Source organism: Armigeres subalbatus, chromosome 1 (genome assembly GCF_024139115.2).
Source record: "Armigeres subalbatus isolate Guangzhou_Male chromosome 1, GZ_Asu_2, whole genome shotgun sequence".
In the NCBI taxonomy this organism is placed as follows: domain Eukaryota; kingdom Metazoa; phylum Arthropoda; class Insecta; order Diptera; family Culicidae; genus Armigeres; species Armigeres subalbatus.
Window position 1 is genome coordinate 163,900,723 of NC_085139.1, and position 22,114 is coordinate 163,922,836.

Here is a 22,114-nt window from a genome sequence, read left to right on the forward strand (position 1 = left end):
AATGTACAAAACATCCCGCGGACGTAAATTAGTGGAACCTTTGCTGCTGCTGCTACTGGCCCTAGACTTAGCTTACGAGCCAAACACAATTTCTTTGAAACCGAATACTTCAACCCAGTATGACGTTGATGGGCGCGTGTGGAATATGGACAACAACGCGCCACTTCAGCTAAAATAGACCATAAGAGGAGACGAGAGGCCACATGAATCATATTCAATGCGATCGAGTGGCAGCAACAGGAGCAGCAGTGCGCTCCTCTGATGGGATGCCGGCTAAGATTGCGTTGCGACGCTGGATATTGTTTTTGGATAGACGTTCTCAAACCTTGGGCTACTGTTCTGCTACAGAGTGGGGAAGGTAGTTGCAACTGGCAAATGCCATGACAATAAATAAAGTTGAAAATCAGCCGTTTAAGACAAGTTTAGTACTTTCCATTTAATTCCACTACGTTTTGTTATCTTTGCAGATACGTATTTCGACCTCAACTGTGAGGCCGTCTTCAGTGTCTCGTACTTGACTCGAATTGAAGAAAACAATCACAGCTTACGCTATTTATACTACTATACTATACTATTCACTACGATTTCCAAACTCTTAGCTACATCAAGCTTCCACGGGCTAGAGACATTTCATAAGATTCTAATATTTGATGCCGCAATTGGGTGATTTTCCTTATACACATGCTCGTCTACTTTAGATCTAAATTCGTAATGTAATGTCTTATCGTTTTCTCTTTTCGCCTTACTTACTTCCGCTATATGTTTCTTGAACCTTACATTAAATGATCTTTTTGTTTGGCCTACATAGATTTTTTTTTTGCATTGGGAACAACTTATTTCATAAACGCCTGCCTTATTTAACTACTTTATCCTTCGTTGAACCCAATAAAGACTTGAGTTGGTTGCTTCTACTGGAGAATACTAAATCGATGCCGAATTTCCTTAGTCAAGGCCGTAGCTGGTTGGTGATATTGTGTTTATCATATGGAACTGAAACTCTTTTTATCGGCTCGTTGATCGGTGTCAGCGTTGTAAGTCCATTTCGTCGTAGGGTCATTCAATGATTAAGCAATAATAACTATATAAGAGTTTTTTTTCTTTTAATTTTTGAGGGCATAATACAATACACCCGATAATTTCTTTACACGGGGGATGCATACTGTGTAAAAAAAGGTTTTCAGTTCAAAATTTGAAAATTCGCATTAAACAAGTTTTCTGATTTCTCGCCAAATGTACCGGACAAACACAAAAGCACGTTTTCCATAAACCGAATAAATGCGAAATGTTTGCGAAAGAATTTCATAAATGTTTGTCTAATGCTTGTTTTTAAAGAAGAAATGACATCATTATTGCCTTTTACTGGACCGTACAGTGAAAGAACAAATAATATTGAATACCAGGCTCTTGTTGAATACCAGGTAAAGGCTTGTACGCAAAGGTGACATAGGACCACGTAGCTGTACGAAATGGATGGTATTTGCCATAATAATTTGTGTCTCTTTATTAACATTCAGCAAACTGATACGAGCTCGGTGGTCTGATGGCTACCGCTTCTGCCTTATTAGCAGGAGATCGTGGGATCAATTTCAGATTCGTCCCTTTCCTACTTTGTATTTCTATCTTAGCTCTTTCTGTTTTTCACGTTTTACCATAACGATTCCTACTGTAAACAACCTTCCACACTAACAATTTAAAAACCTCCCGTGACACCTATGAGAGGTAGTTGAGTTCTCTGCGACTTTCTAAAGCAGGTGTCCAACTAACCATCCTACTCCTTCTTCAGCATTCGCAAGGGCATGGCAAATCTCGACTAATTGGAGAGTGCATTGCTTCCATCTACGAGATAGTGATTAGTCCCAAATCAATATAGTCCTCAAACCAATATAATTTGTGCGAATTGCTAATGCTTTATTAACATTGAGCAAACGGCTCGGAGGTTAACCCAATCAAGAAATCGAATAGTAGCTCACAGTTGGATTGACTTTGAGTCTCCAACCGTAGAAAAGGAATTAACATGGCCGCATCGCCGCTGAAGCCACTCGTCTGGCTTTCAGTGGAGGGCCGGATTTAGCCAGAAGGGGCCCCGGGGCCGACAGCTTGTGGGGCCCCAAAATGTACAAAAAAGGTTGGTTTTGCTACATAAGATTTGTGGGGGCCCGGGGCCACACCCCCCCCCTCCCTCCAGGCGCCCCCTCAATCCGGCCCTGAATGGAGGGCATCAGAATCCTAAAAGACAACATCCTCAAATATGTCCGAAATAAAGGAAAAATAAGCAGAATTGATATAAGTGCAATCAACGTTAGCGACAACATCAACGATCTATGGGAGTCGATCCATGGAGCGATGAGCACAACAGCATGAGAAGTGGTAGGCACTGCACAGAGGCGACCCAGGACATGTTGGTTCGATGTGGAGTGTCAGAAAGTGACAGACGAGAAGAACTTTGCGAGAAGACGGATGTTGGTTACCCGACATCGAATAGAGATCGGTACAAAGAAGAAAGAGCAGCCGAAAAACGAACCCACCACAGGAAGAGGAAAGAATATGAAGAACAAGTGATTAGTGAGGCACAGGAAAAAATGGAGCAGAATGATATGCGGAGGTTTTATGAGACTGTAAATGGTGTGCGGAGAAAGCCAGCGCCATCTCCCGTCATGTGCAACGATCAAGAAGGGAATTTGCTGACAGATAAAAACAAAGTGGCTGCCAGGTGGAAGCAACACTTCGAGACTTTGTTGATTAGTGGAAGTAACGGTGCATCGGTGTACAGAATAAATATTAGCGACGATGGACAAGCTGTGGAGTCGCATACACTAGATGAGGTTAGAAAAGCTATTAAAGAGCTGAAAAATAATAAGGCTGCGGGGAAGGTCCTGCTCCCGGCTGAACTTATCAAACATGGCAGTGAGCAGCTTCATGAAGTTCTGCACCATATTATGTCGAAAATATGGGAAAACGAGGTATTGCCTGCTAGCTGGTTGAACGGCCTCTTTTGCCATTTCTTTAAGAAAAGGCACAGACTGGAGTGCGCCAATTATTGAGGAATAACCCTCCTTAATTCGGCGTACAAAATTATGTCCCGTATTCTGTTCAACAGATTGAGACCGCTTGAAGAGCCCTTCGTCAGCGAATATCAAGCCGGTTTTCGTGAGGGCCGATCATCGACGGATCAAATGTTTACCCTGAGACAAATCCTTGATGAATTCCGGGAGTACAACTTGCAGGCACGTCATCTGATTATTGATTTCAAGGCGGCGCACTGAGGAGTATTTCAGCCCAAATCCTGGCCAAAAGTCAAAAACAAAAAAAAAATAGATTTTTCCATATTATTTTTCGTTTTTGAATTCTCAAATAGTGATACTAATTTGCCATGGGATTTTTGAAACAATATTGGTTACTTGTAAGCGATGCTGGGTGTCAAAACTTCACCATAATTTCAATGCTAGTTTTATCGTAATTTTGCATTGAAAAATGTTCACGCTTTATCCTGTTTTTCTTGATTTTTATCTAATTTCAAGATGAAAATCACTATAGGTATCAATAATGAGGGTATTTAAAGCTTTTTCAAGTATGATTCGATCTGAAAACTTATTCAGGTGATCCATAATCATGATATTAATTGCTAGCTTTTTTCTAGCATTTTACAATAATATGTTTTACAAAATAAAACTTTTGATTAGGTTCCAAACCAGTCCAAGCAACAAAATTGTCAGCGTTGGAAAGATTGGAGTTTCCTGAATAAGCTCCATAAAAAACATTTCACGCTTACTCACGCTTACTTACTATTTTCATTGTTATATAGCGAAGTTTGCTTAAAAATGGTAGAAAAAATCATGGTTTCGAGTGCCAAACCTCACCTAAATTATGTTTCACTCTCAAAGAAGAGTGAGACTTTGATTAACATACCGATCCATAAAGCATTCGCTTTTTTTGGATGTTAAGATTATTAAGAAACATATCGATTGATTTGCATTTTGTATTTATTATGTCTGCTCCATTTGATATAACAAAACATTATCCCGGACTTTAACATATTTCGATGACAAATTTACATTGTTGAAGTAAACAAAAAAAGTACATCATTTCGGAAAATTAAGTAATTAAGTAATAATCGAAGAATCTAGATTAACATAAAGGAAGATCATACCTATTGACGGAGCCAGATGTGGGCACCACTCGCCGCAAGCACGCTGTAGTTCTCAAAGGCAGCGTTCTTGCGCCAAGTGGTGCTCTATCAAAAAACAATAACTCTAAATCAACATTTGAAAAGGGCGTAACAGCCAAAATTTATTCCTTCTGATTCTTCGTCTTCATATAGAGCTATATATGTGGACGAAGAATCAGGAGGATTGAATTTTGGCTGTTACGCCCTTTTCAAATGTTGATCTAGAACTGACGCCGCCAGTGGTCATACTTCATTGCTAGATGAATGTAAACAGCATAAAAACAAAAAAATATACTTTGCTGTTTCTATTGAATGCACTTACAGATGAAAAAATGATTGACATACTTTTGGCCACGCTTTTACACTGCGTACTCCTATGTGCGGCGTACGATTTGTTACCAACAACTGGTAAACAATGTGATCTTAGATATCATGATATTTGAAATTATAATTATTTAGATTAACTTAATAACTTTACTTTAAATAATATACTCTAAAACAAAAAAAAACGATCGATTCAAAAAAACTGTCCTTTTAAATTAAAACGATTCGCATCCCATCCACTCCTATCCCTTCCACGATTATTCGTAAATGTTGCCTGTCTGGATGCAAGAGGGATGAGAAGAGAAACAATGATGACAGGACGAGAAAGCGAGGAAGGAGAGGAGGAGGACAAGAGGAGGGTGAGGGAAAAGATCGGGAGAAAAAGATGGCGAAGGAATAAAAGCTGCGAGGAGAAGAGTGAATTTTCGTGCCGGGAATAGAGTTCGACAATCACCAGAACCACAAGTGAGGACAATTTTATGGGAGGTTCCGGCGAGTCCCGAGCTGGTGGTCCTAGAGCCGTACGTCATTGCCAGGCCACACGGCACGGATAGTAGTGGTGGACGTTTTGGAGGTGAGGGGCTTGTGAGGTCCGCGGGCTTCCCCGCTCACTAGTACCCAATATCCGATGAGCCACTACCCCGTGTTCGAGCCCGTGGAACGTCGGGACAAAGCTCCCGAATCCCCCCCGAACGACACATCATCAGTTGCAGCATACCTCCAATGACCAAGGTAACCAGATTCCCACTCTCTCTATCGACTGCATGTCCCCACCAAGATGGACGCCACTACCCAGTGCGACAGCCCCTTCATTCACAAGCCTGCCACCTTCAAGCCCTTCCCTAACCCCTAAATCCATGTACTATTTAAGTTAATATAACTATGTTCAAAAGTATTGGTTCTGTGCCGTGTTTAATTTATTTATTTTGATAGACGGTCTTGGTTCACTTTGTTCATTTGTTCTTGGTAAGTGTTTTGTGTGTCTTCCCGAGTACGCCGACCCTGTTGGAAAGAACCCCTGAGCTAGCCGCTTCTTACAGATTCAGTGAAACGGAATGAATTATGGCAAATTATGATTGAACATGGGTTTCCGGCGAAACAGATACGGCTGATTCGTATAACGGGCAGAAGAATTAGTGTATTTTGGAACATTAGTGTCGTGTGATACTGATGTTACCCGCGAGATGAAAAGGCGTATTGCAGCTGCAAATAGGGCTTATTACGGACTTCGTAACCAGCTTAAGTCCCGTAGTCTGCGAACGAAGGCAAAATTCGCGCTGTATACTACTCTGATTCTTCCTCTATACGGTGGCTTTTTACGGCCATGAAACATGGACGTTAAAGGAGGCTGATCGGAGAGCTTTCTGAGTGTTTGAGCGTGCTGCGGACAATACTCGGCGGTAAACAGGAGAACGGTATCTGGCAGCGTCGCATGAATTACGAGTTGTACCAAATGTATAAAGGGCTGGATATTGTTAAGCTTATACAACACGAAAACTACGGTGGGCTGGTCACGTTGTTCGTATGCCGGAAGAACGTCAAGCGAAGATAATATTTGATAGAGAACCCGGAAGAAGCCGCAGGCTTCGTGGAAGGCCGCGTACACGATGATTTTTTGCAGTTGAAGAGGACCTGAGGGCGCTCAATGTTCAGGGCGACTGGAAGCGACTGGCCCAGGATCGAGTCCAGTGGAGAAGGATACTCCATTCGGTGTAGGTTCATCGAAGAGCTGTAGCAAGTATCAAGTATATTGCACAAACACAATTCCTGTTATTTGCTCTTCTTAAATTAGGTTGGACAACATTCCCGCTTCCATCATATTTAGCACGCTGCAAGCTCATAAACATTCAAACTTTGAAAGAACGTCGTGAAATTGCAATGGTTTCATTTATCTACGTCGGTTGACAAAGTAAATAAATAAAAATAAATAAAATTAAAAAAGTGTACCCCAAGATAGAAAAGACAGACGTAGTCCTACGGCAAAATTATAATTAATAGGATAACCACCAAACCCGACAATTGGAATTGGAAACCTCTGCGCTGATGTGCAGCACACGGACTCGCGACTGGGCGGTAAACATAAATACAAAGAACGCCACTGTTCTCATCATCACATCAAACCGCGGTTGAAGCAGCGCAGTTTTTCCCGCGCCTGATGCCTGCAGTATAGCACATGCAAGGGATGGAAAATCGTTTAATTTCATCGGACGACGACGACGACCCCCGGATAAAAAATATCATTGAAGAACCATAAATTTTACTGGTACAGCACCATTTATTACATAATAATTACCACTGAATGTAATGGAAATGTTACAATAAAATTGCATTAGAAAATATGGTTTTGCACGATAAAATGAACGGTAAATTGGACTTTTACAATAAAAAATAGGGGTTGTTATGTATCTTTACAATAAAAAAATCGAAAATTTTCCATACAAAATTCAGAGCAAAACAATTGACTTAACGGTTCATTTATGGGATGATTTCTATGGACGAAACAATAGAAAACAATGTATTGTAAATGTTTTCTATTCCTTTTTTATTGTTTTACCATGGAAGTACAATAGAATTTAGAATAGAAACCACTGCAGTATTACAATAGAAATACAATATATTTTATTTTTTTACTATTTCTTATGGTAGGTTTTGCATAAGATAATCCCAGTCGGACCAATAAAACGGTTATCAGGTGTCTCTTATTTTCTGCTTGCATGTTGAATCCTGATCGAAATATCACGGATCTCTTGGGACAATGTCGGCAGTTCACTCGTCATGTCTACTATATAAAATCTTCGAGCGCTATCGTCGGAATGATTTCACTATTATGCGATATTATACTACTCTTGCAAATCCTTGGCGTAGATAGCAAGCATCGGGAATGCGTTACGGTTAGCATGCTGTCGTATATTTCCACTTGCTCTTTCCTATTGTGTTGCTTTGCTTACATTGGTAAATGATGTGCGTGGTATAAAGTTCCATAGGTCAACACCTGATTCTGTTAAAGAAAAAGATAATATTTGTTACTATTGAAGTAGAGATAATGATTATATACTCAATTCAACGGTAATCCGGAATCATCGACTAGCGAAGTTATTTTTTCTCACAATTCGTATGATAACTTGAACGTCCTGCGGTACACTACATAGCGCTGAACTAAAAGGAGACTAAGCACACTGTTCCTGAAGTAATTAGTACAAATTGGGGGTGAAAACCAACTTCCCTAGTCGAGTTTTGACTGAATTGAGCATAATCAAATCTTTTCTTACTATGACTTTTGAATATCGGTTGTTATTCCATTAGCTTGCTGTTGTCCCGGAAGCCCGACTCGATAACTGGCAAGGGAAGCAGGATGAGCTGCTAAGTTGCGGTCAATTCCAATAAAGATGTTCTGCTTCTGCTGAGTGCCTGTGCAGACCAAGGTGCAGACCGAGATAAGTTCCATTCTCTATAAATGGGTAAAATAATGAATGGTAGGGTACAAAACATGAAGTTGTATTTACTTACCATTATGGACGAGTTATGGAACCTGCTGCTTATAACCACATAGCATTTAGATGCATTTTAAGGCAGGCTACAGTTTTCAGTCAGCTTAAATCGGAAACGAAACAAGACAAAAAGTTAACTAAAACGGACCCAGTTGCTTCGGTGGAAAAAATCAAGGAGCCCCGGAAGCTCCATGAAAGAGTTTTCCCTAAGAAGGAATGATTCGAAATCTTCCGGTGCTATATGACAACATTATAAAATACTTACTTTCAATATACGGCACAGCGGCTATTTGTACACCCGAAATTCCCTAGCAGAATCCCCTAACGAAACGGAAAGCAGCAAAAAGGAAACATTCTGCATGTTTGTTTTCTTTCGATTTTCACCAACAGCAAAACAAAACATTACACGCTGAGAATTACACGCTGAAATGGAACTAGTTTCCTTCGAGTAAAAATTTTATTTGAAATTTTTGATTTTTTTTTATTTTTATTGTTATATTGTACGTGGATTTCCCTATTGGACCCGACCGTTCGAAATAGTCGCTCCTTGAACGGTCGTTGAAATCGCCGTTTTCACCTTCACACCCATCTTCATAGTAAAATCTGTCAAAACTGGCAAGTCTGACACGTGCTTTTTGCTGTTTCCTTCGGACTTCTCTTTCTTTTTCCGATGTTTTGACATCTGTTTTGATAGACAAGGAGCAAAAAACAAGGTAATCTACCAAACATTTATTGAGTTTGGCAAACCTTGCTGGAAAAGGGAATGTTTAAAATAGGCAAGTGAACCGACCTTCGAATCCATTGGTCAAGTAAATCCACAATAATACGAACATTTTATGATCTGTGATATTAAATATTATATGACAAATTAAAATTAGTAATTTTCTACCCAACAATGAAAGTTGTTGTTATTTTATGGTTTTCAATTGTTGCTTCAACACAATGAATATTTCAAAAAATCATATTACTATTAACTTCAAAGATGATTTTCTAATCAAAGAAATAGAATAATTTTGAAAATTGGTCAGATTTTTGTTAATTCTTGCGAACAATAAAAATATTAAAGAATGTATTGGTGACATTTGGTTTTATTGTAGCTTTAATGTGAGTACAATATATGTGTTTTTCAACCGTCGACAATCTACAATAAATGTACAGAAGATTGTATTGTTTGCCATACAATCTATAGTATTCTAATGGCTTAAACCATACAAGGTACTGTAAATTTTTATCCGGGCCACGACGCAACGGCTAGGACGTGTGTGACCGGAATGGAAGCATAGAAAACGGTTAGCCACTTGATTCGGGGAGCAGCGCAGTGATGTGAGCGTACGCAGATGAAAAACCACTTATCACAATGTGATCGTGGAGGAAAATGTACGAATCGGTACGTACTCACTAGGGTGCAATGCCGGTTCCCACTGATTTTATTCGTTTTTGCAAAATTCAACTCTACAGACATGCTGGGCAGATTCGCTGTACTACTGACCCTCCGATCCGCCGCCGATCGGCTATTTCTGTTCTATCTGGTTTCAGCTGCTGGTGCAGGTCGCGAGTGTAAACAAATTGAAGTTAATACATCGTTTAATAGGTTTGTAGAAGGTCTATGATGTGACCGATAGAGTACATCCTGGACTGGATCAACAGCTTCGAATGAACTCTCAAATGGGGATACTTTGTGATGCCATGACAACGAGTCCCAGCAATCTGGTTTCAACGAACGGTCAACATCTCTATTCGATGTGATCGGACAATGGGATAGGAAAAGTATCGGGTTTGGTAAATGTTAATCAATTACTATCATTTTTGTTCTTAAATTTGTCTTAAAATTTATTGTAGGGGAACTGTTCTCTTTTCCATCTCACTAAACATATATTCAACTCATCGCGAATACGCGAAATACGGTACAAATCTAATCGCTAGTTTTAGTTAAACCTCTAGTGCCCAAGATCACCTTTAGACAGGGTACTTTGATTATTTTTTTGTAATTTTCAATTGATCAGATTTTGAAAAGTTTTAGATGTTGATCAATAATATGAACTTGAATGACATTCCGACAATGACGAACTTCTACTCCAAGGGACCAAAATTTTAAACTGAAAATGAGGGGCCAATATCTTCAGGACACGAAAATGTATATTGAATTATAAGAAAAACATTTGTTTCACTGAAAATTAGTTTGGGGACATATTTTAATAGCCAATCAAAATAGTAGACTTTTAGTATGAAAAAAAGACTTCCTATTCTAATATTTACAAATGTGCTTCATCGCACCTATTTGGGTTCGAATGTTTTGGTTAATGCATGATAAAGTAGAGTTTATGATGGCCTTTTAGTGAGCCAATTGTACCTATTGCTTCGAAAATTTTTGTTTTCTTAAAATTTTTGTACTTTGAAAACAGTGACATTGAAATGGTGTCGCGTTACGAAAATAGTCTCAAAATTGATACTGCACAAAAAGTACACACATTGGAAATATAATACTTCGGATTCTCTTAGTACTCGTCAAGAGCTTTCTTTTCATGTTTCAATATCCAAAATCGGAGCATTTTTCACGAAGTTACACTAGGTACAAAAATTTGGTGTCGCGTTACGCGTATTCAGTGTTTTACTGAAATGAGGGATAACCGGCTTTCGTTGTATGCATACCTACAGTTGATGCTGGCCCAGAAATAGAGAAAAAAATCTTTTTAGTATATTACGGTTTGTACGTGAATAATGTAACAAAATTGGGGATGTAACGGGGTGTATCATTTGATAACTGTCCATACTAAAAAATGAGTTCCCATGCAAAAAATGTTACGAATTGGTGGGAAACTGCAAATTTTGGTGTTTCGTACAACTCGTAGCGGCCATCCATAAATAGCTCACGAGAAATTGAGATCATTTTTTTGTTCGAATAGGCTTTTTTAAACCTCTCTCTTCGCGCTCGATATCACCATGTACTCATATGAGTAAACGTAGCGAACAGTTTGCTCCCGAAGACGGCTTCAGACTCTTTGCGGATGCCCTATAGGGCGTTTTTTTGCTTCAATTGTTTATTTGAAAAGCTCATTTGTCGTGAAGCGTTACGGAGCCGCAAAAATGCTTTTCGATACTAGTTTGATCTTGATTCTTAAACATATTTTTGGCTTTGGAGAGCAGAAAGACGAGTGCTTTTTTATCTGATGATTTTTAGTATTTTAATTTATTTTCTTTACGATCAGGAGATCTGCAATATTTTTTTTTTATTTTTTCAACCGAGATCCACACGGCACAATGCTTGGTTCATGAATTTCTACTAATATCCCAGTTGAAAACAAATGCAACACTTAAAGGAGGCGCCGTAACCATGCGTCAATTTAGCCGATATTTCAGCTTATGGAATTTCACCGAGATTTGAAAATATCATGGATATCATCAGAAAAACAAACTTCAGCAACCATTGCAAGAATAAGGGTCTATCGAAAAAGGCAAATAGGGGGCTTATGCGTGAGACATTGGAAACTTATTGATTTCCCAGTTATGTTAATCGAGATGAACCTGTTTAGGGCTAAAATCTCATTATTAAGGACATATTATATTCGTTTTTTGTGTTTTATTTTTCATCAGGACATCAACACTATTCTCAAAATATTAACTCAATAGCGTAAGGGCGAAAGGGTTCAAAATGCACGTAAGCAACTCCGTGCACGACGCGTCCGCTCATGTGGTAAATATTGCTTGCGACATGAGACGAGACATACACCAATGTATTCAGACATGTATGAACAAAAAGTTAAAAACATACCACGTTCCAGTAAAAAAGAAGACTAAAAACAACAGAAAAATACATCTTCAGCATGTCTAAGCTTCTTGGGTCATCATCAACTTTTAAAACGGTTAACATAGAAAAAAGGCAACACAGAACTTTTCATCTAAAAGAAAACAAAACACTTCTAGGGAGATCGATCATCTGACCACGTACTTAAAAACAGATCCGGATCGTACCTGGATGTGACTAATATAAATATCAGAAAACCTATTACCATTGATTTCGTGACCATTGATATGTAACCTGAATGGTTTTGGTTGTTTGGATGGCCGGTTAGTCCCTAAAATCTTAATAGTCGAAACACCAGATCGTGGCCACCAACTCCAACAACAATCAAAGATAGATAATGTAACAATATCCCCTGTCGAATGCAACATGCCGCATCGAAATCTGCTGAAATTATCCACTCTATTGGCGCTTTGATGTTGCATGAAGAGGAAGAAGCAGAAAGATGATAATCGAAAAAATCTCCACGGCAAACCATACGAAGAAGCTTTTAAAACTCTTCTCAAAAATTCTAAAAGCAGTTTAATTAAGGTCACTCCTGACCGAATTCAAGTTTCAAAGTGCTCGCGTTTTCGGGGGCACAACACTCGATACGGAAGCAACGCACCACTGTCATTTTTATTTTTTTTACGCATGCTGCGACGCTGTATCAACAAAAATGACAGTTGTCCGCCGCCTCCGTATCGAGTGGTGTGCCCCTGAATACGCGAGCATTTTGAAACTTGAATTCTGTCAGGAGTGACCTTAAAAACAGTAAGCAGTACGGGGTTGGACTTTTCTTCTACTGTGTATTAAGTGTAATATCACAAAATAAAATTCCGAATAAAAATATTGTGTTCATTATACAGTAGAAAAAAAGTCCAACCCCGTACTGCTTATACCGTTTTTAATTAAATTGCTTCTAGAATTTTTGAGAAGAGTTTTAAAAACTTCTTCGTATGGTTTCGTTATGGTGTAGATTTTTTCGATTATAATCTTTCTGCTTCTTCTTCTTCTTCATGCAACATCAAAACATTCAATGGATTGCTGGAATACAGCACTTCTTTTGATTGTTTACTGAAATACGGCAAAACAAAATACTAAAAAATAATCAGCAATTTTATTTCAGCTGTCACTTAGTGCTTAATTTTAGAAATTACTGAAAACCAGTAAATGGATTTTTATATTAGCCGAAAATCAGTAAAACGTGTCGTAAACATGTCGGCATCTCGCTTATTAGATCGATCTGTCAAACTGAATTTGAAAGGGTTTTAATTGTTCACAAATCAAGTGTTTTCCTCGTTCTGAGGAATATTTCCAACCGCTAACGAGAATGATGAAGTTTGGAACGCTTTGCAAGCCAAATTTATAGACAAGTGCAATCGCCTGCATCCACCATTTAAAATTTGTAAGTAATAACTATTGCCTTTTTCCAAAAGATTTCTACTGATGTAATATTTTTAACAGGCAATCTCTTGCTTCTCGTTATAAAGAGAAGAGCCCAACACGTGAAGCAAAATTAGTAAACAAAGGTCTTCAAAAGATTGGAAACCTTGACAGGATGATTGGTTTGATGAATATAAGTTTTCCCGAGCTACTTTCCAAACTTTGATCGAAGGCCATCCCAGACGGTAAATATTAAATATACAACGAAACTCCCTTGTGTGTATGATTAAAGCTCTTTTCTTGTCATTTTAGCCAAAAGACAATGTTGAACGTATTCTAGAGGAATGGTAGGGTATATGGCTCAAACCTTAGCCTATTATGCTGTGGTTGAGCACAAATATTCATATATTGAAGATCTAACCGAAATTATGCCACCAAACGGCTTTCTTACTTTTGGTTATTACGCCAAGTAGTCAAAAACAACAATAATTGTTCACAATATATTATTTAATCCATCAATAGTATCGTACGAAATGGACTTTATTTCCGGCACATTTTCCAAATTATTAGTTGAAGAAGTTCATGAATCTTGCGTAATATAAATAAACTCGGCTTGATACACTTTTTTAAAGAAGCATTGATAAATATCTCTCTACAAAACGATGTATTATTGCTGAATTATTGATTAATTTGCGTGATGAGCCAACGTTGCATCCAGGCCTAACATTATATCCCGTAACCCTATTTTAATATTTAAAAAAGAATAAAAAGATACATATCATGCTAACTATAGCTCTTGATCCCCTGAAGAAATATTTCATAATTACCAGGACTTCTTTAAAATGAATAGCTGAAAACCAGCAAAAATGCCTTCAACTAAATTGTCGATTTATCAATAATTTAAATTCAATTGCTCAACAGCTGTCATATTTCAGGATGCTACTTTGCTGGTTGACAGTAATCGGAATTGTGCTTCGCTGAATTTCCAGCAACAGAACTGTCATATTCTGAAAGACTGTTTTGCTGAACTTCCAGCATAAGAGTTGTCATATGCCAAAAATAATTTTGCTGAAATAATTTATTTTTACTGAAAAAATTGCTGGATTTACAGCACAAAAAAACAGCAAAAATTTGCTGGAATCCAGCAACAAAAAGTTAGTGTTTAAGTATACACAGCATGATTGATTTTGAAAAAAAATATCGTTGGTCACATTTGTCTATACTCTAAAGACCCAGATATCCGAAACCCTGGGAAGGTTTTGTGTATGAGAGCATGCAAATGAATCAGAAATGTATTAATTTTATATTATATTGTTTTTTGTTAATTCTGAATAAGCCACTAATTAATTTCTTGGAATACGAGATGTTCGCAGTTCTCCTAAACGCCATCGAATTCAGCCCAAGGTATCAAGGTAAATCAGCGGGTGCAGCAGGGACTATACCCAAGGCACTCCGAGTTGTGAGGCTTGCCTAGGACGTAATGGGGTTTGACAGTGGGCTCTATAAAAAGCTGCATGTATCCACAAGCAGGCTCCACCAAAGCGACCATGTGCAGCTCAAAGCGCACGCTCAAATCCTAGTGTTGTGTGGGACACTTAACAGACATAATACGACGGATCATGATTGGAAGATTGGAACATGGAGTTGCGAGTCGCTAGTATGCGAAAGGATAATCTGCGATGAATTACATCACCGCAACTTCGATGTCGTGGCGCTGCAAGAAAACTTTATTTCATAGTGCAAGATGCGCCAACATGTGATTGTGTGGCAGCCAATTAGCGGAAGGATGCCCAAGTAACATTTTAAGTTTTATAAGGTTCTTGAAGACCGTAATTCACTCTACAAGAGTGTTATAAAACCGGTATAAAACCAAAATGTTACTAGGGTGTGCATCTTGCAAACTGAGTATCACAGTCCGTTTCTTAAGCTAGACCCTTATCAAAGTGCACTGTCCACATGTTTAAATTCTTCTGAAAATAGGTTTCGTAAATTCCTGTTCAAACAAAAAATTGTAGGCGACCCGATGACGAAAAAGAAGCGTCAACGATATTTCAATTTTTCAGCCTCCAAACCAGATGCCGTAGCTTTTGAGTCATATCCAAATTGACCTACTCTGCCGTAATCTGAAAAAGTACGTATACGCCATTTTCCAAAAATGGTGTTAACGAGTACTACTCATCGAGCTCTTTAACAGAAAAATGGAAAACATGCGTGTTGTAAAATGGCTGTTATGTCACTTTTCCAGATTACGGCAGTACTGGGGTTCAACCTGGCCAGGATGCTTCTGGAAAATGCACTGTACTCGGCAGATATTGTTCCCAACAGACATTGGAGGAGAGGAAAGCGTTTATTAAGTCTTCTTCAGCTGAAAAACTGGCTTATTCAGCTGAAATTGTTAGTTGGGTTGGGCAGAAACGCGAAAAGCAAACCCTTCAGCCATCTAAGTTCTACCTGAATAAAGGACTAAGACTGGAAAATTTCCCAATAGTTGGCACTGATCCGTATGCCAATTTGCTATGAAGGAGAAAATTCTCAAAACTCTTTTCAGAACACTCGACGGATAGCAAAAGAATGTTTAAATTGTTCTGAAAATAGTTTTCGTAAATTCCTATTCAAACAAAAATTGTTGGGCTCCATGGTCGTGTGGTTAATAGTGTATATGAAACTACCAGGTTGATCTGGCTTAGTAGTCATATGGCAATCGTGTCCGCCTCATTCGCAGAATGCCGAGGATTCAATCAGGCCCATTCCATTCTCCTACTTTTTATTTTCCTCTAAATTTCGCATGTTCTAGCAATCAGGATTTGCAAAGAGGAAATTTTTTTTCTGCATCCAAGCAATCGCCGTTGCGAACTGTCAGATGCATCTAAAAGCTTCTAGTGTGAAAGTACTGTATCGGTCATAAAAAAATTATTTATAATCGCAACAAAAAATGAGCGCCAGATAGTCGCCTAAGAAAAACATACCTCCAGAAAAAAGCTACTTCAATATTTTTGAAAATTCGGCCGCCACGTGGTGGATTGTGGCGATGAATGCTTTGATAGCACATGCTATTTGTACTGTGGATAAATTTTCCACATCTATGAGACCCTTGGAAAATGATCACAAAAGTTGTCATTTTGCTGCAAGGCACAATATTGCAAGCCCATAGAAATTGTTTTGAATCTGGTGGCATGCCTGCGATCATTGTTGAAAGAACTATCAATTAACTCTAAGAACACCGACAGAAATGGTTAAAATAAAATTGCGCTTCTCTACGACGATCTTCTGCTGGCCGTCTGGTGGCCACCTGCGGTCGCAGACAAGTGAGAACTGCAAATTAACTCTAAGATCACCGTCAAATATGGTTTAGAAAAAAAATCGCTGCTCTATGACAAACTTTACGAAATGACCATTTTTACAGACTTTCCGGATTTTCCGGATGGCCATCTGGTGGCCTCCTGCGACAGAGAGGGTTTAGAAAAAATAACACTACTCTAGAACGAACCTTACAAAATGACCATTTTTACGGACGTTACGGTTTCTCCGGATAGCAGTCTGGTAGCCACTTACGGTCATAGATGAGTCACGGCGTGTGTATGGGGGACCTTTATGACAAAAAAAATGAGCATCGCCAAAACTTCCACTACGTGAAAATATAGCTCTGAAGCTTTCATTTCGTGACTATTTGAAAAAAATCTACCGAGGGGTCTCGAACAACTTTTTTTTCTCCCTGAAACGGATCTTTGTAGTTGGAAGACCAACGATTATTATTTATCGCGTCCCATTTAAAATGAGATTCCTGGATTTTTTTATTCCAAAAATCGTATATAAACTCAGGAGTACCGAAATTACCAAGTTATAGTCTAAATTAATAGTTTGTTGGAGCTCAAGCGTCAAAGTGCATGACGAAGCCGAACTCGATATATTTATGTTATTCCCTGCAAACAGCTAAGAAAGGCTTGGATGAAGATTGTGCTCTGCATCGTCATCTTATGCACATATACACCCAATTCTTTCCCAAATATATACCAAAATTGAAACTTTGGTGGTAAATTTGATGGTAAAAAAATGGTAATAACTGTGGAAGTACTGATTGAACACTCAACTGTGAGGCGGCAATATCTTAGTGGGGAATGTAATGCCAAAACGAAGAAGGAGAAGTAATGTAGATACACATAATTCACTTTTTTCACTTTTTTTTCTGTCGTATTTTTGATTGTGTAACTTCAATTTATCACTAAAAACTATCCAACATGCTCATAGAAATCCTTAATACCTAGAGTGACAACTGTTGTTGACTGGCGTAAGTTTTTAATGTTACTTTTGTACACTCTAGGTGGAGAGCAGTCATAAAGAAATTTGTAGTAAACCGCTTGAGTTTAGTATGGAGCGGTGATCAGATCTCATTTATTATTTAAAGTTGCAAAATGCAATAAGGGCATAAAAAATCAGAAAAAAATTTGTAGCTTTTCTACCTAGGTCACATATCGCTGTGATGCGTAGTTAGTGAGAACGGGTGATTTGTCCATACAAGAAAATTCATTTTACTACAAATGTTGTGGCGCCATCTCTTTCAACCAGCACCTTTGGCCCTGTCCTATTGATATACGGTAAACAGATGAGCGCAAAAATGAGTCATGCTAAGTGCACAATAAAGGCAAAAATGGAAGTAAATATCTAGCTTTTAGTTTAAAATAAAATCTCTTCTGATTTCAACAAAAAGTGACATGTTTGCAAAAATCGTGCTGAAGGGATGACTCTAATAAAATCTAAGTTGCCTAAGAGTTCAGAAAAGTTAACCAGTAAACGAAAATCAATCTCCTGCCCTATGCATCAAATGCATCTTCTTCTAAAAAGACACTTATTTTCATGACTCTTGGTACAACCACCAGACTTTGAAGTAATCGATGAGCTTTACTTTTATTCATCTATCTAGTGGAAAAAATCTAGCTCAACAATGATCAGAAACGTAATTTAGAAAAGCTTTACTAATTATTAAGCCCCGTTAATATTTATAAAAACTCCTTAGAATAAAATGTATTCCTTACTTTCAAAACCAAAAATATCTTTATAAAACCATCCCACATAGAAATGCCGAGGAAATGTAAACATTTCCTAGACCGAACCGGGAATACAACTCACCCACCTGCAGCATGGTCTTGGCATGCTTATCTCGGTAGGTTAAAATAGTTTTATATTATCTTGGAAATGTTATAAAAAATCATTAGGTTTTCAGAAATCGTTATGTCTTGAATGTCGGAATCCTGTCGTTTTTTGAGCTCAAACAATCAATTTGAACTTTCTCAATTATCTGGAATAATTTCTACGAATTTCGCTAATTTTCATTTAAATCCAAAAAGTAAAAAATTGGAACTAAACGAACACTGTTAAAAATATTAAATGTTGAACTTAATAATTTTGGCTCCGTCATGCTTTTCCATATTTGAGCCTTCTAAATTAGGTTCAAAATAAAAGAACATGAAGAATATTCATTCCTTGCATTTAATTCATGAAAAATAGTTAAAAAATTAAATGACGAGTCAACTCGTGAAGGACTCGTGACTGGCAGCTGGTATTAGATTAGAATGCAGGTTCCATTTGGAAAGGAAAAAAAAAGTTGTTCGGGACCCCCCGGTAGATTTTTTTTAAAATACCCAGGAAATGAAAGATAAGAAGCTATATTTTCACGTAGTTGAAATTTTAGCCATGCTTATTTTTTGTGATAATATTGTTCTACTGAACACGCCGTGGAGTGACAATTGCGGATTAACTCCCAGATAATTGTCAGGAATGATATAGAAAAAAATCGCGCCACTTTAGGATGAATTGTTGAAAAAATAATGAATAATTGACTATTGATCATACTTATCCGTGCACCAGAGCCTTTTGTTTAGTTATATTTAGCCGATCCTTCTATCAAATCACTTTTGATATCTTCTCAATTGATAAGTTGATAATTTTATGAGTAATTCGAGGTGGTTTGGTGCAGATTGGTCAACTGACTGAGAAGATATCTATCACTCATTGTGTTGTACTTTTACAACAGTGCGAGTCCCGGAAGGTTAAACATTTGTCGTAGCGTAAATTACTTTGACATTAAAGTCTGTATAGGAGGCCTCTAGTTCGCATGATAGTTGACGTATTTTCTGGAGTCAATCCAGTTATTTTCGATTTCGAAATATGGAATACATCTTACAACGCAGTAGTTAATGACAGCATTATTTTTACCTGAAGTCCAATACTTAGCTCGTATAAATCTGCGAAAAATATTCTTTGGATTCAAAATATGTGCTGCTCTTAATTATCCCTACCATCTTCACGTGCTAAGATAATGTTCCAAGACCGCACAATTCTGTGTATCCGGGATGGGAGTATCGAGAAGTAGTCTGAAATCTGATTTTCGATTGCTGCACACAATTATTCCACAAAATTTTGCACTCGATTAGTTCCGCGAAACCTCAGCTATCAGTATTTCTTAATCACGTACTAAAGTGAATCAACATTAAACGGTTATTCAACGAGTGCGAAAAAATCCACAGGTCCATTGGCACAAAACGTACATACGTCACATCCCACAATTTATACGATACCGATCCATGCTTTCAACTTGGTCGTAAATAAACATTACGATATGGTCCATTTCATTATATCGGTAAGATTTGCAATTCAGGCGGCGTGTTTATGTTTACACGATCGGTAATGAGATGCTCTTTGCTCCGTAGAGAGGCAGTACAACACCGCGCATCAGCTGGCGCAGTCTTCTTCAAACGCCCGTCCGTTGGCTGTCTTGGGAACTGAAAATCCGTTCTTCCCCAGACACCAGCGCAGCTGTCCTGGGATCCTATTCGGGATATCATTCCATTTCCAAAATTATTTGTTGACCTGATAACAATGAACACTCTGTTTTGAAATACGTTTCTTCTTGCATTTTCCGTTAAACGGTCACATGCGAACAGTCACATTTCTTCATCGCTCCGTTGTGTCAACATTGACTGGATGGAGGGCTTCGCTTCCTTATCAGTCAATTGATAGTAATATCACAGTATCGCTTACATGACACACCACTCCTTAGCACACATTTCCAATTTCTTCGAATATTACCTATTATTCCGAACACGAAAACGAATACGGCACTGACGGTCGCAAATATTGATATACTGTACGTATATACCACCATGATTGCAGATTTATCTTTGGTTAGGCCGCGAAACTCATCAGAAATCGAGCAAGGATCAGAGTTCTCCGATACTCTATATGGCACTTTTTGTTGTGAAACTTTGTACAAGGGAGAAACAATGCACTAACTGTAGTTACTACTACTCGAGAGGCAGGCAGCACTCCGTAGTGTGCCTTCTTCACATGATAACCGACCGCAACGAACTGAGCTGCGCGCGCTCGTCACAATCATCACACATTAGCCCGCTTGCTAGGAGACGGTCGAATCCAGACGCATATACGTTTCCCCTCGCGACCCGGACGAACTCGTTGCTGACTCAACGCGGTCTCTGTATATGAGCATTTATGTGTGTTTTTTTTCTACTATGCACTGCACACAATACCGCACACCACCCTGGCCGGACGGACGATGCGACGCAAATGAATGGTCTGGATGGTGGGAGCTCCCTCGATGGATGCGACATGCGGACAGTCAACTGAACTAACCCCGACTGACTAACCACTCTCTGCCACCGTATGCTGGAGTAATGTGCATGTGAATTTCGTCCACCATGGCCACAGAACAGTAAGTGCACTGATGGATCACAGGCAGGCTTTAGCCTCATCTAGCTGGACAAAATTTTTTATTTGATGAACATGCTTCCTTTTGTTTTATTTAATTTTGTTCACGAGTGCATCACGAAGCAGCTAGCTAAGTTAATCTTATCGGTAAATTGCCTTTTCAAAAGCGTGTCTTCCGTAAATACTGCTTACCTAGCTATCATCAACTAAAAAAGTTGTTTTTGTCTTCATGCATCATTGAGTGCAGAAAAAGATATGTTTACCTACTTCAAAAATGATTTATTCATACACCAATCGATTCAACAATGGCTTAGAATCAACATTTCATAGACGGATAAAATCATGCTGAGTATATCAATGGATAGTCATAGCTTTACCGAGAAACCAATTTCAGACACCACTAGTTCCGAGTTCTTGGATTTAGCTGCAGGCGGTATTAATAGTGCAATATGCTTCGTTCAGGTCTTACTAGACGATATTGATCTCGATATTGTTCCGCTTACTAAATATTATTAAAAACTTTATGTTTTGCTTACGCATACGTCACCTTGTAAGCTTGATGAGCGTGTTTCTCAGTGTTATTGGAGAACAATGCCAATTGATCATTTATTTGAGACAGTAGACCGCCAAAATTTGTGTTTGAGCCGACGGTTGTTTGATCGGTTTAAACCTTCATTACTACGTGGTTACTGTAATATTCTACTAAAAGCTTATCAGTAGCATCTGACGATGGTTAATGTTGCGACGCAAATCGATGACCGATGGCGCTCTTACAGATCTGAAGACAGATCTCGAGAATAAAACAGAAGACGCGCTATCTCCATGGTTTCCCTAATTTGATGGAGAATGAAGGAAAAGTAACCCCACCAATAATTGGCTCGAAACAGAGAAATTTACATGTAAATTGTTTTTCCTAACTACAAGGGATAGATAAATGGTAAGGAACGCCCGAATAAAAATCGTTAGGACGCATGACAAAATGATGCAAATTTGTACCTGCTGGTACATCTCATACCAGCTCATCAAGAATAGCTGATAAGTTTCGTGTGCTGTTTTTCGTAGTCCAATCAGGGTAAAGAGAAACTGGTGGAAAGGTGTTCCCCAGACGAGTAGTAGCAGACATGCAACAAATGGCCAGATGTATACAGGCGTTCTGGGACTGGTTGGCCGGTGTTCCCATTACCATTCCGGGCCGAAGGATAGTGACCCGGCGGTTAACGAACAGACTACCAGAGTAAGCTCCAGCGAGCCGGC

General features: G+C 38.6%; 1 protein-coding gene and 1 long non-coding RNA gene across 2 annotated transcripts in view; both read right to left on the reverse strand.

The window, feature by feature from the left end:
* Positions 1-22,114, reverse strand: part of LOC134205468 (pre-mRNA-splicing factor ATP-dependent RNA helicase PRP16) — a 75,142-nt gene that overhangs the window by 17,264 nt on the left and 35,764 nt on the right. The window lies entirely within an intron of this gene.
* Positions 7,259-8,109, reverse strand: LOC134208123 (uncharacterized). The gene is made up of 3 exons (XR_009978513.1): positions 7,997-8,109; positions 7,759-7,937; positions 7,259-7,487 (listed from the first exon to the last, which is right to left on the reverse strand). It is a non-coding gene; the product is annotated as an uncharacterized LOC134208123 (long non-coding RNA).